This window comes from Arachis duranensis, chromosome 3 (assembly GCF_000817695.3).
Source record: "Arachis duranensis cultivar V14167 chromosome 3, aradu.V14167.gnm2.J7QH, whole genome shotgun sequence".
NCBI classification, from domain to species: domain Eukaryota; kingdom Viridiplantae; phylum Streptophyta; class Magnoliopsida; order Fabales; family Fabaceae; genus Arachis; species Arachis duranensis.
The window spans coordinates 58,007,208-58,016,387 of NC_029774.3; the positions used below are offsets into that span (position 1 = coordinate 58,007,208).

The window sequence follows — 9,180 nt, forward strand, 5'->3', positions numbered from 1 at the left end:
TATCAATTTCAATCATCTTGGAGGGGTTTTCTTCAACTCTATGTTCCCATAGAGGCTCTGCATCTCCTAAGTCTTCTACCACTTCTTCCTTGTCTTCAACAATTAAAGCTTCCTCCAATTGTTCCAATACAAAGCAACTTCCTTCATTTCCCACCGGAGTTTCCAATCTCTCCTTCATGCTATGCTCTTCATTCGATTCTCCACATGTAGCCGTGGGAGTTCCTTGAGTGTTCAAGCATTGGGAGGCTAATTGATTTGTTACCGCATCCAAGGCGGCCATGAAATTTTGCACATCCCTTTTCATCTCTTCTTGCCCTTGAACAAGAACACCAAGGATTTTATCCATTAGAGATTGGGGTGGGTGGAAGGGTTCATCATTTTGGGGAAATGGTTTATAATAGGAAGGTGGTTTTTCTTGGTAGAGTTGTGGTGGTTCAATATTCTCCACTCTTTTCACTTGTTGCACAACACACTCCATGGTTGCTTGAAATTGATCCAATGCTTCCTTGAGATGATCCCTTGACTCTTGTTCCTCTTGGATAATATGATTAGGATCATGTGGCTCTTGGATCGATGGATATTAGTATTCTTCCATGGGAAGTTGTGGTGGAAAGTAGTATTCATCTTGTGGTTGAAAAATTTCATTTATTGGAGGTGGTTCATCTTGGTAATAATATGGACGGGGTGGCTCTTGAAAATATTGATGTTGGAGTGGTGGTGGCTCTATGTGTCGTTCATATGGCTCATATGGTTGTTGGAATGGTGGATATGGATTAGGGTCATATGAAGGTGGTTGGTAAGAAAGGGCTTTGGCTTGTGAGTATGGTTGAGAGTTATGTTGAGGGTATGGTTCATAGGCATATGGTGGTGGTTCTTGAAAGTCACAAGGAGATTCACTATAGCCATTGGATTGATATGCGTCATAGAATGGCTCTTCTTCATAGTGCATTGGTGGGGTTGTTACCATGAAGATTGATCATATGCGCATTGCTCCTCCCACCTTTGATTGTCCCATCCTTGATACATATCCTCATTGAAGTTCTCATTTCCTACAACATAGTTGTAATCACACTCATAGCCAAAGTGAGAATTCATGGTAGCAAGAGAAAATAAAAATCAAAAGCTAATAGAAAACAAGAGAAACAAAACTCTACAACTAGCAATTAAAGCAAAAAGCAAGATATTCACACTATTCACATATATACAATAACCAATAACATAACACCATTGCAACTCCCCGGCAACGGCGCCATTTTTGATGATTGGATTTTTGACGGTTTAGAATTTCACTAATGAATTCTCGTTGTAAAGTATAGTTTCTAAACCAAACAATAATCCTTTCATACAAAAAGTTGTTTGTCACTAGTACAAACCCCTAAAATTTATAAACTGAAGTATTGGACCTCGGGTTGTTCTCCCTAGGAATTACAATAAAATGTCTTGTTATTGGTTGTGAGTTATATTTGGGGTTTTTAAGATTTTAGACAAGAAATATAAATGGCAAAGAAAATAAACTAACAACTAGCAAAGCTCTTGGCAAGATATGAGTACTAGAAGTCCTATCCTAGTTATCCTCCTCAATTGTGATGACAAATTATCCATTGCTCCCACTTAGTTAACCATGGAGGAAAGTCAAGTGGATGAATCAATTTGATTCCTCAAGTCCTTATCAACTCCTAAAGGAAAGACTAGCTTTAGAGGCATTCAAATCAATTAGCAACTTCTAATTGTCAATCAACAAGGGAATTAGATAACTCAAGAGTCACTAATTACTCTACCTAGGCCAAGAGGAACAAAACCTTCAGTAAAATCCAACCAAGCATTTCATCAAACACTTGGAAGGCATATAAGGAAAGCATAGTAAATTGATAACAAGAATAAAATCTAACAACAATTATTGCAAAGAAATGAACAACAACAATCAAGGAAATCACAATTATCATGAATTACCTCAAATTGCATTATTGAAAGAAAACAAACGAACAACAATCTATCCAAAACAAAATGAAGAATTACAATTATTAAAGCCCATAACTAGAAAGAGGAAGAGGGGAAGATTAAGACTTGATAAAAGAAAAGTGAATCAAAGCATGAATTAAACCTAGATCTAAGAAGAGAGATTAACCTAAACCTAATCCTAATTCTAGAGAGAAGTGAGAGCTTCTCTCTCTAAAACTAACTAATCCTAATCCTAATGATGCCAAAAATGATTCCCAGATTGTCTTCCCCTTCAATCCTTGATCCTTTTATTCCTTTCTATCAGCAATTGGCGCCAAAATGGGTTCAGAAACCCTTCCAAATCGCCAGGCACGTGTTGCTTTAATGAAGTCATGTGCCGACTTCGACGCGTGCGCGCACGGTACGCGTGCGCGCCCCTGGCCGATTCTGCAATGTGCGCGCGAGCGCCTTGTGCGCGTGCGCGTGCTTGGCTGATTTCACTTCTTTGACTTTTCATGCTTCTCTCCACTTGTATGCTTCCTTCCTTGCTCCCTTTGATCCATGTCTAGCCTATTTCAATCCTGGAATTACTAGCAAACACATCAAGGCATCTTATGGGATCAAAGTGGAATTAGAATTCATCAAAATAAGGCTTAAAAAGCATGTTTTTACACTTAAGCACGAGTACGGGAGAGATTACAAAACCATGCTAATTCATAGGTTAAATGCGAGAAAAGGTCATCAAAATACTCTAAATTCAATACAAGATAAACCGTCAACTTGGGGTTTATCAGGAGTTCCAAGATGAATTCAAGCACAAGCCACCTTGAGAGGAGCTCCCCATAAGTCCAACTTAAGGACAATAAACAAAAGTGCTAGGTGGGAGACATTAGTGACTTTCTTAGTGAATTTCTTCTTCTCTTCATCTTCTCTTTGATTTGCTAGAAGGAATTTTGTTCTTCATGCTTAGTGTTCAATCATCTTGAAAAAGATGTTGAATGCAAAGTGGGTTTCATGGAAACCTTGGAAAAGGAAACAAAAAACCATGCTAGAAATCCCTTCTCACACTTTAGTAGGATCTGGGTTTTGGTGTTTGGATATGGTGACCTATAATCCTCCCTCTACCTGGACCTACAAGGATGTGTGGTATAATCAGAGACCAAGCATATCTCTCTTCATTTGCAATTAGACCAAAGAATTGGGTATTGATCAAGATCTGAGAGATTGAGTCGCCAAGGGATTGTGGCTCAATCAATCATGATTGCCAAGAGGTCAACGAGTTGCATGATTGAAGAGGATATAAGCTGAATTTAATCCAAAGAGACAATATCTCCTGATCTCAATGAATTTCTCCATTCTTATCTCTACCATTCTTTTATAGCTTTCATTTACATTCTGCAAATTCCCACTCCCTTTTACATTCTTGCCATTTCTATTTCTGCACCTTATTGCTTTCCTTTATTCTTTCGTCATTTATGTTTCTGCCATTTATAATTTCGCACTCACAACTTATTCTGTTTAAACTTGACTAATTCACTAATTAATTAAAATTGTTTAAATCTACCAATCTCTTTGGATACGATTCCACTCCACTGTGGGTTATTACTTGACGATAATTTTGGTACGTTTGCCAAGGAGCAGATTCATCAATTTTATTGGGAGGGGAGTGAATCCAGACTCATCAACGCTGATAATTACAATTATGCCATCCCAAAACACCGCTTTCCAAACGCACAACAACATCCAGAGCCTCTGACAACCCAATTGGAGTCTCTGTTCCGTTCTTGTTCTGATTCCTCTCTGCTTCCACAGGTCAAGCAAATTCATGCTCGGGTCACTGTTTGTGGAATGAGTGATATCAATGTGTTGGGTTCAAGAATTGCAGGGTTGTATGTTCTTTGTGGTAGCATCAGGGATGCTAGGAACTTGTTTTTCAGGCTTGAGTTGGGCTATGCACTTCCCTGGAATTGGATGATAAGAGAGTTTGTGATGTTGGGGTGGCATGATTTTGCATTGTTGTTTTACTTCATGATGTTTGGTAGTGGAGTCTCACCTGATAAATACACTTTCCCTTACATTATAAAAGCTTGTGGTGGTTCAAATAATGTTGCATTGGGTAAGATGGTGCATAACACAATTCGGTCAATCGGGATCGATGTGGACTTGTTTGTTGGTAGTGCCTTGATCAAGTTGTATGCAGATAATGGGTGTATTTGTGATGCAAGGCAAGTGTTCGATGAATTGTCTGTAAGAGACTGCGTTTCGTGGAATGTCATGCTAAATGGTTATGTAACTAGCGGTGATTTTAACAATGCAATAGAAACTTTTCAGGAAATGAGGAATTGTTATATCAAGCCCAATTCAGTAACTTTTACTTGTATGTTATCATTATGCTCTACAAGAGGGATGTTTTATGTTGGTACTCAGCTTCATGGTCTTGTTATTGGTTGTGGGTTCCAGCATGATTCGCAGGTAGCAAACACACTACTTTCCATGTATTCCAAATGTGGTAACCTTGTTGATGCACGTAGGTTATTTGATTCAATGCCACAGACTGATACAGTTACTTGGAATAGGTTGATTGCTGGATATGTGCAAAATGGATTGGCAGGCCTTAACTTTATTTAATGCAATGATCTCTGCTAGTGTCAAACCAGATTTGATCACTTTTGCAAGTTTCCTTCCTTCTATTGTTGAATCTGGTAGTAGTAGTACCAAACATTGTAAAGAAATTCATGGTTATATAGTCCGGCACAGGATTCCTTTTGATGTTTATTTAAAGAGTTCACTTATTGACGTATACTTAAAGAATAGGGACGTGGATACGGCATGCAAGATTTTCCAGCAGAATACTTCAGTTGATGTTGCAGTTTGTACAGCTATGATCTCGGGCTATGTACTTAATGGTCTGTATATTGATGTTATAGATTTTTTAGGTGGTTAGTTCAGGAGGGAATGGTGCCTAATTGCCTGACCATGGCTGCTGGTTTGCGCTTTCTGCAAGTGCAAATATACCGGCACTCTATTCTGGGAAAGAGATGCACGGCTTTGTGATAAGAAATGCATTTACTTCTGACACTATTGTTGCAAGTGCACTGATAGACATGTATTCTAAATGTGGAAAATTAGCCATGGCTCAGTATGTGTTTGACCTGATGTACTGGAAGGAATGAAATTTCATGGAATAGCATCATTGCTGCCTATGGAAACCATGGTCGCCCCAGGGAATGTCTCGAGCTATTCCATGAAATGTTAAAAGCCGAGATTCACCGGGATCACGTTACTTTCCTTGTTATAATATCTGCTTGTGCTCATGCTGGCCTAGTTGATGAAGGCATATCATATTTCCGTTGCATGACTGAAAGTTATGGGATTTGTGCTAAGATGGAGCACTATGCATGCATGGTAGATTTGTATGGCCGAGCTGGTCGTTTGCACGAGGCATTCGATACTATAAAGAGCATGCCGCTTGCTCTGGACGCAGGTGTTTGGGGGACACTACTAGGAGCTTGTCGGGTTCATGGCAATGTTGAGTTGGCCAGACTAGCTTCCGAACATCTTCTGGAGTTAGACCCCCAAAATTCGGGGTACTATGTATTGCTTTCGAATGTACATGCCGGTGCAGGGGAGTGGTCAGATGTTCTTAAGATTCGAAGTCGAATGAAGGAAAAAGGAGTTCAGAAAATATGCGGATACAGCTGGATTGATGTGAATGGCAGCACCCATATGTTTTCTGCTGCTGATGGTAGTCACCCACAATCTTTTGAGATCTATTTGATTCTGGAGAGTCTTCTCCTTGAGTTAAAAAAACAGGGTTATGTTCCTCAACCATACCTTCTACTGCATCCACAAGTCGTTGTAAAAACTTGAATGGAAACAACTAATGTCTATATTCCAAGCATCACCAAGAGCAAAAGTTTTGTTCTATGTAATCCATATTATTATAAAAATGGTGTATACTAAATATTAGCCACCAATTTTGTATTCTTTCATGCTGATAATGGAAAATTAAAACTAGTGATCATCAATTCAATTTTTTTGTAGTCCCAAAATTGGACTAATTTGTATTCTTTCATGCTGATATTTGAAAATTGAAACTAGTGATCATCAATTCAATTTTGTTTGTCGTCCCAACAATACCACTTCATGTGGTTATTACTAAAGTATTATCACTCCATTACGAGTTACATCTTTTGGGTTGTTTTTTATTTCATTTTTTTTTCTTATTTTATATTTTATATTTTTATCGATTAGTTTAGAAGACGCGATACCCTCCAGAGAGAGTAACTACAAAGTCAGAGGGTTATACATGGAGATAACACAATAGCAAACAAAAGGATCTAAAGCAACAATACCTTGACAAACAAACACAAATTGCCAATCAAACAAGTCTCTCAAAAACACCTTGTTAGCTTTGAATGTTTCTTGAATTTTGATTATTAACAAACATGAATATATTTAAAAATTTTATTAATCTTCATCTAACCTTTTGCTAAAGTGTTTAAAAAAGTACTAGTGATCGTTTGATTTAAGGTTAAGAAATACATTCTAAAAAATTATATTTCTGAAAATATTATGTTTGGAAATCTTTACTGGAGTTTTTAATAAAATTTCCACCGACAGAACAAATGTATCATCTTCCTGAGAAGTTAAATAGTGCAACATCAACAATCACTTTCTTATTAAAAAATAATCACTAATACCACTAATTCTTTTAGTATAAATTTAATTTATCTAATGGTATTTAAACCAAATTAACAGTATTTTAACAAAGTATAAACTCTAACACAGATTATTTTAACACTAATCCTATGTCGCATATTACAGTCATGTCAAACTTGTAACGGACACATCAGTCGACGGTCATTATAGTTTATAGGACAAAATGGACGAGGAAGAACCAAAATTTCTTGTATTTTAAGAAGTGATAGACCTTTTTGTATTTTTTGATTAGGAAACAATTTGTTTCTCCAACAAAAGATTAAAGATTTATTTGTCCTTTTCTTGAAATAATAAAATTTAAAGACAACACTTACAACAAATAACATACTTATTCACCCATGAATGAACCACAGAGGCAACTAATTGCAGAGTAGTCAGATAAAATAATTGAGAGAGAAAATGGAGTGAAGTTTGAGAGAAAAGGAAAACGAGAGAATGAAAAGGAAGAGAAGCTCAGAACTTATGAAGAGACATGGACTAGGAAGATACAAACAAGCATAGCATATTTTATAAGGATTAAGGAAACGGCACACAAGGAATGCATCCAATGTAGACACATCAACCTATTAAGTGTAAGTTGAATTAAGGAAATTCTGAAAGAGTAGCAACATTGTATATGTGTCGATAAATACCACAAAAGAGTCCACTAATGATTTGGGGCGCCATATTGAGTTAAATGCCTCTGCCCTACGTTTTTAGCACAAAAGTTGTTTGAATTATGACCAGAAGCTTAAGGTGGTGACGTTATTTTATTTTTTCATGTACCATTTCATTCTCTCTATGCAGCTACTTTAAAATTGACTTAAAATTAACTCAAACTAAGATCATAAATCCGATTAGTAATTTTTTTTTTATTCAGATACTTTATATTTAATGCTTAGACTTGGTCAACTGAGTTAGACACTAATCACTATCGGAAAAGCTCTGCATACAAGCCATTAGGGCTTGTATGCTTTACAAGTTTATTAAATAATAAATTTAAGATACTCGCTCCTCCAGCTACGTTGATTACACGCGCTATATAATATGCCGCGTATATCTAACTTCCAAATTTAAAATATTTGTTTCCTTCTTCGTTTTCGTTATTTTGAGATTTGGTTGTTCTTCTTCTCGCGCGTCTTCCCTCATTCTTCTCCATCGATCTTTTCCTCTCCTTTTCTCAATGGTATGTTCTTCGTTTACGTTACCTTTTTCTCTCTCTGCAACTCGAGCTTCGTTTTCTATTCTGATTTGTTGTTTTCTGAAATCAAAGTTTGAACTCGTTTTGAAGATAATGGATCTAAAGTTCGAACTCGTTTTGAAGATAATGGATCCTTCAAGCTCAGATTCTGCGCTGAATCCAGGCGATGTGGATTATGAATTTGAATCTAACGAAGTTCCTGAGGTTTGATTTACAGTAATTTGTATAGCATTGTGTAGTTTAATTATCTGGAATTTATAGCAGACGCTCGGGTGTAGATCAATCTCTTCTTTGGGTGTATTTTAGCTATAAGTGTGGGTGTATATACACTTTACTGGTTTTTTGTTATTTTTAATTGAGTTGTTGTTGTTCAGGTGTATTATATCAGACATGATTGGGTGTGTTTTTAGTTTTTGACATGGTGTATTCTGCAGCCTGTGTATTGATAGTTTATGGCTTTAAAGGTCATTCTGTAGTTGAGTTGTTTCGGTTCGGGTGTATCATATAAGACATGATTGGGTGTATTTGTATCATATCTATGGGTGTATTCACAGTTCTGACACGGTTTATTATGCAGCCTCTCTCTGTTGTTGATGACGAGCTTGTTCCGAAGGTCGGAATGACCTTTAGGACCCTTGAAGATGCCGGAAAATTTTACAGGAACTACGCCAAGGCTGCAGGTTTCTCTACAAGAGTTCGGTGCACAAATAGGAAGGGAAACGAGATTAAGAATCAACTGATTACATGTAGCAGAGAGGGAAAATGGAAATCTAAAATATCTCCAACCGAGAAGACCAATCCGACAGCCGGTTTAAACTGTCCTGCAAGAATTTATATACACACATTGAAGGATGTCGGTGCTTGGATCATTTCAAAGGTTGTGCTGGATCATTCACACCCCTGCTGTCCAAGCAAAGCAGAGATGCTCAAACAGCACAGGGAACTAAGCATGTCCATTCGTCGTACGATAGAGAATAACGATGAGGCCAGTATCAGACCAAGCAAAACCTACCAATCATTTGTTGCGGCTGCCGGGGGTCACCGCGAGTTAAATTTTATCGAAAAGAACGTGAGGAATTACATTACCAGGGAAGTGCGGAATGTTTCCGAACTGCGGTAGAGGTGTATATTGGCTGTTTCATTGGGTGTATTCTAAGCATTTGTTGGGTGTACTTAATGATTTTGCATTCTGGACCATGGCAATTCGTTTCAGGTATAATTTGGTCTGTGGTTCTTTTGTCGGGGTGAATCACCACGGTCAGTCAACACTTCTCGGATGCTCTTTGATGAAGAACGAAGAAATTGAATCATTCAAATGGTTATTTCAATGCTGGCTTCGT

General features: G+C 37.5%; 1 pseudogene; it reads left to right on the forward strand.

Moving 5' to 3' along the window:
• Positions 1–3,498: 3,498 nt before the first annotated feature.
• On the forward strand, positions 3,499–6,049 carry LOC107479514 (pentatricopeptide repeat-containing protein At4g21300-like; annotated as a pseudogene).
• The last annotated feature ends 3,131 nt before the right edge of the window (positions 6,050–9,180 follow it).